The 7726-nt window shown below is 49.2% G+C and overlaps 1 pseudogene across 1 annotated transcript; it reads right to left on the bottom strand.

Moving 5' to 3' along the window:
- Nucleotides 1-6673: 6673 nt before the first annotated feature.
- On the bottom strand, nucleotides 6674-7482 carry LOC308547389 (small ribosomal subunit protein uS2 pseudogene; annotated as a pseudogene). The gene has a single exon. The product of its transcript is annotated as a small ribosomal subunit protein uS2 pseudogene (transcript).
- Nucleotides 7483-7726: the final 244 nt, after the last annotated feature.

Genomic DNA, 7726 nt, shown 5'->3' with positions numbered 1-7726 from the left:
TGTCTGCTTCTTCACGCTGTAGACGGGACTCGCCCGTTAGTCGTCTTGGTTATCAGATCGACTGTCCTACTATTGCGGTGCTTGTGTTCAAGTCACCCTTATTTCACTTAGTAATGGCCCCAACGTGCAAGAGCGGTGATGCTGGCAATTCGGGTATGCTAAAGAGAGGCTGAAAAGTGTATGTACGAATAGGAAAAAACAGCATCAACAGGGTTCAGTACCAGCTGTGGCTTCGGGCACCCACTGTGGGTCTTGGAATGTACCCCCTTTGGATGAGGGGGGGCTGCCGTACTAGACTATCAAAGGTTTGTCACAAGCACCTGTGTGCGGGCAATGTTCAAAGGTATGAGCGCTGATGGTGTGGGCGCAGGACTGGGTGAAAGGTCCCAGATTCCTGCCACGCTCGCTGCCAGTGCTGGGGACGCTGACTTTGATCTGCCGCCGAGACGCTGGGCACAGGCCTCGCTATCTGTCCATCTAGCCCGCAGCCAGGCAGCTTGGCCCAGGCCCTGCTTCTGCTGCATTTCTGTTTCTCAACAAGTCTGCATCCAGTGACCCGAGCCCTGCACCAGGAGTCAGAAAAATCATATTTTCATTTTTGTTGTTGTTTTGTTTTGTGTTCCTGGCTCTGTTCCTAACAGAATAGAAACAGCAATATATTTGTTGTTTGTCGGGGCTTTAGGGAAATTCAATTCAGTCCAACAAATGCGTAGTGAATTTCTACTCTGAGCCTGACCATGAGGCCAGGGTTATGGCAATGAATGAGAAGCAGACTCTGCCCTAAGAATATTTAGGATCAGGCAAAAGCCTTCTTGAAGTTCTGGGTCATTTCGGTTTCTCAACTTTTCCAGTTTCTGCTCTGGGCCAGCCTGATTGCTGTAAAATGCTGCTTTCCTCCACAGCTGGGATGCCCCCCCCCCCTAAGGCTACATCAGGCCTTTAAATCTGACCTTGCTTATGTCAATTGCCTTCTTCCTTCACCACCCTCACCAGATGAGTTGATATGTTCCCTGCATTGTCACCCTGTAGGAATTAGGCTAATCTGTTAATGCCTCTGGGTCCATACCCCTTCTTCGGAATTCTTTGCAGTTGTTGGTAGGCTTATGCAACCAGGTTTTAATACACGACCCGTCTCCCGACCACAACTGACTGGTTCTGGATGCCCGATGGGGTAGCCATTCTAAGGCTGAGCTGATATTCCAGAACTGTTTCCTCGATATTCTGACCTGAAAGCTCAGAGAGTGAACGATGGCTGGCCCTGGATAGGGAGGGAATTATGGTGTTAAGGTCTCAAGCTTGCACCAAGTAAAATCCTAGTAAGAGAGGGAGGCGGGAGAATGGAGCAGACACAGAGAAAGGGGCAGAGGTGAGAGACCACCCATGAAGCATTGCTGGGGAACAGGAAGGGAGGAGACCAGACCCAGTTATACCCAGTTAAGCCTCCTCGTGTCTCTTCTGAACTCTGCTTCCTAGCTTGGATGTCTGGTATAGCCTTCAATAGATTCTCAGTTAATCTGAGCAAGTTTGACATGGCCTTGGTTTCTTGCAAACAAACTGTGACTGGAACTTCAAAATATTTCATCCATACCACCATTATCATGGTTTACTATAAGGTGCAGATATTCTGCCTACCCCCAACAGATGGTGATGTCTTCTTATTTGTTTATATAGCTCCCCACTCTCCCTTGCCTCGGTGCCTCGCACATGGTCCACGCTCAGGAAAAGCCAGATGAAGGGATGGAGGAATGTTCATCTCTAAGTTTCTCTGCCTGGCTTTCCAGCCTTTCCCCATCTGGCTCCATATCTAACCTCATTTCCCACTACTCTTCACTACACACCCTTCCGTGTGGTTAAACCAGTCTCACCCAGACGTCCGGCTCATTTCTCGGGGCCTTTCCTCAGGCTGGAATGCCCTCCTCCCTCTTTCTCACCCATTTAGCCTTCTAACGCCAGCCCCCTCCCTCTTCATTCATTCCTCAAATATTTACTGAATGCCCACTCTGTGCCAGGCATTATGCTAAGTGCCAGGCTGGGGCACAGAACAAAACAGATAGGCTTTCTGTCGCCACGTGCTTACTGTCTTAGGAACTTTCTCCAGGAGGCCTCCTCCAAGGGCCGCCCCCTCCCCAACTCCCACTCACCTCTCTCCTCTCTTACCCCTCCTAAGATTCTTTCTTAGTACTCATACCACTATGTTAACAGTTTCTCTTGAGTTTGTTTTGCCCACCAAGCCTCCTCCTGCTAACTGGATTTTGTGTGCCTGGAGGGCTGGAGCCTGAATTTTGTACTTTTTCTATTAATATTTATGTGGCTCAGCATCGGGGACGCAGTGGGCACCTAAAAAATAATTCTTCACTGCCTGCCTGCTTGATTGAAAGTGTCTCCTGCCCTCTTGGCCTGGAAAATGGAAGGACAGAGAGGTATTTGTCTGTCTCTGCAATCCCAGGAATAAACATCAGCCTGGGTTTCGGCTGATCCCAATAACCCTGGCCATAAAGCACCATCTAAATCCAGGGTAGAGATGAACAAATAGAGGTTTTATTTGTTCTGTGTAGTGCCGGGTAGTCTGGGGGAGGGCTTCACAGACCTCCTCGCCACAAACCCACGCTAACAAACAAGAAGCCACTTCTCTGGCAGCCTCCTGTACAGCGTCCTTTTACCTACGAGTCAACTCCCTTGTCCCCGGCCCTTCTGAAAGACACCTTTCAGCTCTGCGTCTTTACTGGGTGGGAGGGAAAAAAAATAGGGGCGCTAGATTTCATTCTCTCCCCAGACATAAGCAAAGGTGGCTCATCCCAAACTGAGTCTAGCGAGCCCTCGCCGCAGGATTTCCCTGCATAAAGAAAGTGCTTTCTGAAACACAGAGTTACTCTTTCAACTCCGAAGGGAAAAAATAACCCACCCACCAACCCCCAAACCTGCACCTGGCCAAAATCCTGAGGTCAATGGCAGGATCGAAGTGAATCATTTCTCTTTGCTCTGACTGCATCAGTGGCGGGCCAGGCGGCGGGGAGCTGCTTGGTCCCCAGCAGAGGCCCCACGCCACACTTGTGCCTATTTCTGATCCCCTTTCTGTCTGTCAGCAGGACCGTGTTAAATTAATGCAGGACAGGAATTAGGTGCAACCCACTGGTTGAGGCCAGGGACTGAGAGCTCTGAGAAAGAAGCTGTTGTGCCCTCTTGAGTCAAGCTCCAGACCAAGTAACTCTGTTCGACGCCCGCCACAGCCCCCCCGAAGTGAAGTCTTAGCTCGTTTGTACCCCAAACTCTGCATGATAACAACTAGCACCTTTTGAGCAAAGTCTTCCTATGAACCCTGTCCTTGCTAAACTTTATTTATAGGTTTAGTCAGCCCTCCTGTCCATATCCGAGGGTTCTTCATCCACAGTCTCAGCCAACCACAGATCAAAAAGATTCAGGAAAACAATGTTATCTTGTTCCCGACACGTACAGTGTAGTCAGGCCTAAGACGGTTGTGGTAGGATTGGACATGAACGGACTTTCTTCCTTGTCATAATTCCTTAAACAATCCAGCACGACAACTATTTACACAGCATTCACATTACATTAGGTATTAAAAGAACTCTAGAGGTGATTTGAAGTACACAGGAGATGTGCATGGGTTAGAGGCAAACGCTACACCATTTTATATAAGGAACTTGAGCATCCAGGCATTTTGGTATCTAAGGGGGGGGTCCTGAAACCAACCCCCCTCAGGTACTGAGGGACGACGGCATTGGGTTAGATCATTAAGACAAAATAAAACCAAAAAACAACCCTATGACGTAGATGCAATGATTATCTCTCTTTTGTAGATATAAAAACTGAGACCTAGAGAAGTTAGGTGGCTTGTCCACAGTCAGTAAGTAGCTGAGCCGGGACTTGAACCCAAGCCAACTGACTTCAAAATACATGCTCTTCATTGCTATGCTAACACTTCTGTCTGTCTTCTCACCCTTCCAAGGACTTCCCATTCTCCAAAGACTGAAGGAAATTCCGTGTCCTCCCAGGTATCTGCAGCCCTTTCTTGCCTTCCCTTAACTAACTTGCTTCCTCCTATCTGTTAGCACCTCTCAGGCCATTCTGAAATAGTCATTCGTTCATGCAACAAATATTGAACACCTGTGTATGCCAGGCACTATTCTAGGAGACTCAGCAGTGAAGAAAACAGGTAAAAATCCCTGTCGTCATGGGCTTTACAGTCTAGTGGAGGGAGGCAGATAGTAAAGAATACAAATTCATGACGATATATGAATATTAGATGGCAATAAGTGCTAAAGAGAGAAATAGGCAGAGAAAGGAAATAGAGAATATGAGAGAAAATGTACAATTTTAGGCAGGGTGGCCAGGGCAGGCCTTGAGGAGATACCACACTTAAGATCTAGTAGTCATGAGAATGAGTCATGTAGGGGGAAGGGCATTTGAAATAGAGGGAAGGGTAACGGCAAAGGTACAGAGGCAGGAGTGTGCCTGGTGTGTTCAAGGGATGGTGAGGAGCCAGGGCGGCTGGAGTAGGACAAGTGAAGGATAGAGCAGTTGAAATTGAGGTGAGACAGGCACCAAGAGGCGGCCAGACTGTGTGGAGCCTCACGAGCCTTTGTAAGGATGGTGGCATTTATTCTGAGTGACATGAGAAGCCATTGGAGGGTTTTGAGCAGACTTGTTTTTTGTTTTTTTAAATATACCTTTATTGATTTCAGAGAGAGGAAGAGAGAGGGAGAGAGATAGAAACATTAATGATGAGATCAGCTGCCTCCTGCATGTCCCCCATTGGGGATCCAGTTGGCAACCTGGGCATGTGCCCTCATCGGGAATCAAACCTCGATCTCCTGGATCCTGGGTCGGTGCTCAACCACTGAGCCACACCCAGCCGGGCCAGACTTGTATTTTAATAGTATCACTCTGACTGTTGTGTTGAGAGCAGGCTGACAGGGGACAACATCGAGAAGCTATTGATAATCAAAATGAGAAATGATGGTGGCTTGGATGGAGGGAGTGAAGGCAGTGAGAGCAGTGAGATTCTGGATGTATTTTGAAGTTAGTCAACAGGATTTCCCGACAGATTGGAGGTGGGAGGTGGGAGAAAGAGAGGAGTCAGGAATGACACCCAAGTTTTTGGCCCGAGCATCTAGAAGAACAGAGTTACCATTTACTGAGATAACTGTGGGAGGAACAGGTTTGGAAGAGGGATATGAGGAGCTCAGTATTGGATATGAAAAATCTGAGATGCCTATTAGAGATCTAGGTAAGCAGGTGGTTAAATGAACAGTTCTGGAGTTCGGGGGAGAGATCTGGCTGGAAACACAAAAGTGGAAGTCATTAGGGTGAGGATGGTATTTTTTTAAGCCACAAATTGAGTGAAATCACCCAGGGAGTGAAATTAGCTACAGAGGCAAGGTCTAAGGACCATGCATGGGGCACTCCAACATTTCAAGGTCGGGAGTGAAGAGGAACCAGCAGGAGAAGACCCAGGAGGAACAGACAGGGAGGTAAGAATCAACCCAGGAGTGCTTCAAGGAAGAGGGAAAGATTAGCTAAGTCAATGGCTTCTGACAGGTCAAGTAACAACAACAGGACTGAAAATCAACCCATCAGATAAAAAGAAGAAATGCTTAATTGAATCATTTTCTTGTTTCATTTGATGTGCATCTGTCTAGACTTCTCAACCAATGGCAAGACTGGAAAGGGCAGAAATTGTCACATTTTTCTTCTGTACCCTACTCCCCACCCCCACCATGCCCCTCCTCCCTTTCCCAGGGTTGTCAACCCCCCTTGCCCCACCCCCACCCCCCAGCCCCCGCTGACTTTGCTGGGATCTGGGGGTTCACTTACCAGCCAAGGGAGCCTTGGGCCTCAGCTGAAGCCCCCAAAGCAATCGCTCCAGCAAGTCACTGCTTCCCAGGCTTAGCGAAGGGAGTAAGCTGCGGCCGCCGCCTTAAAGGGAAGAAGATGACTAGATGAACCGAGGGTGGTGGAAGGGAAGGGGGAGACACCTATCTAAAGGGAAGACATAGTTTGTTTTTAAAAAAATGCCTGCAGCAATTTTTTTGTTTTTGTTTTTAGAAAGCAAAGCAATTCATCTTGAGGCTGCATGGCTCCTTGGTTTAGGTAAAGCCATTAAGGAGCCCCTTGTAGTAGGATCCATCCTGGAGCCTTGACTTGGGTAGGGATTGAGAATAAATTCCTCTGCACTGACTTTTCCCCTGGCAGCGGAGGGAGGCAGGCGTGTCAGAGCCTGGGAACTGGGAGAAGAGATGGGACAAAGATGGCCAGTGAAGAATTCCCAGGGGTGGGGCCGGGCTGAGAAACCTGTTTTAAGAGCAGTGAGGTCTAACATTAATTTTTTTGAGCTTTTAAAATTGAAGTAGTAATAGATAGAGAGAGACATGTGCACCACAAAAATGTGATGGGCTTTTACAAACTGAACACTCCCATATAACCAGCACTGGAGCCAAGCGCCCCACGAGTCCCCCTCATGTTCCCATCCGATCATGACTCCACCCACAGGCAATCACTATTCTGACTTTGAACAGCAGGGACTAGTTTTGCCTGTTTCTGCACATTCTAGAAATGGGTCATGTCTTTTATTTATTTACTTATTTATTTTTTTAGAAACTGTTTATTTTCCGTCAACCTTATTTCCAATTCTGTTAAGAGTCCGCGCAAGGACAGCTTAGGACCACTCGGTGGTTGTTCCCACCCACTCGGTGGCCTGAGCAGTGGGCCGCAGACCCGTCTTCAGGAGGAAGCCGCGGAATGGGCACCTGCACCTTCAGGCGGCCTGCGGCCTCCGGGGGCTGGAGCGGCCCATTCGCCCTGCAGTTCCTCCTGGTCACCGCCTTTCAGCAGCAGCCTGCTCGTCCTTTCCGATCTCTTCAGGATCCCTGTAGAAGTAAAGATCAGGCGTGACTCCCACGGGTGTTCACGGGGGACGGTGCCAGGCATGCGCTGCCCCTCCCTGCCAGCATCCAGCGCGTCAGACCCACCGAGTGAGCCCCCTTGCTGTTGCCGGGGATGGCAATGCCCACAGAGCCTGGGCTGCACGGAGCGATGGGGGGCAGGTTCACAGGAGACGCCCCTGTGAGAGGCTGGTGGTCAGCCCGGGGGCCAGTGGCCCCCAGGAGTCTTGGTCCCCGGAGGGGCCTGGATCTGGTCGGCGAGGCCTCCAGGAGTGAAGTGCCCGGCAATAGGAGGGGCTCCGGCGGCAGCCGCGAACTTCAGCACCGCTCGCTGGCCAGTGTTCCTGGACGATACGACGCTGACATCAGCAGGGTTTTCGATGGCAACAATGGCACAAGTTGCCACCAGAAGCTTCTCCCAGGCTCTCTTCAGATTTATGATGTAGATGCCATCACTTTTCCTTTTGCAGATGTGCTGTTCCATTTAGAAGTCAAGGTGGGTGCCACCTAAGTGGGTTCCTGCTGCAAGGAATTTGAGGACAAATTCCTCTTTCATGTGCAGGACATCAAGGGCTCCAGACATTGTGAAAGTTTCCCTTTAAGTTTCGTGGGAACCGAGAACAAGGCCCTATGGACCCCTCTCTGGGGAGCGCGGAAAGGGGGTCATGCCTTTTAGAATCTGACTTCTCCACCAGATTTGTGAGGTTCCTATGGTCGTATATTTCCATTCTCTCTGCTGTAGACTATTTCAGTGTATGATTATAACACCGCTGATTCATCTTTTCTACTGTTGATGGACATAGAAGTTGTCTCCATTTTAGAGCCAT

The sequence above is a fragment of the Miniopterus schreibersii genome (genome assembly GCF_964146895.1).
Source record: "Miniopterus schreibersii genome assembly, chromosome: 18".
Lineage (NCBI taxonomy): Eukaryota > Metazoa > Chordata > Mammalia > Chiroptera > Miniopteridae > Miniopterus > Miniopterus schreibersii.
The sequence above is the reverse complement of the archived record's forward strand: the minus strand, read 5'-3'. Positions and strand labels throughout refer to the sequence as shown.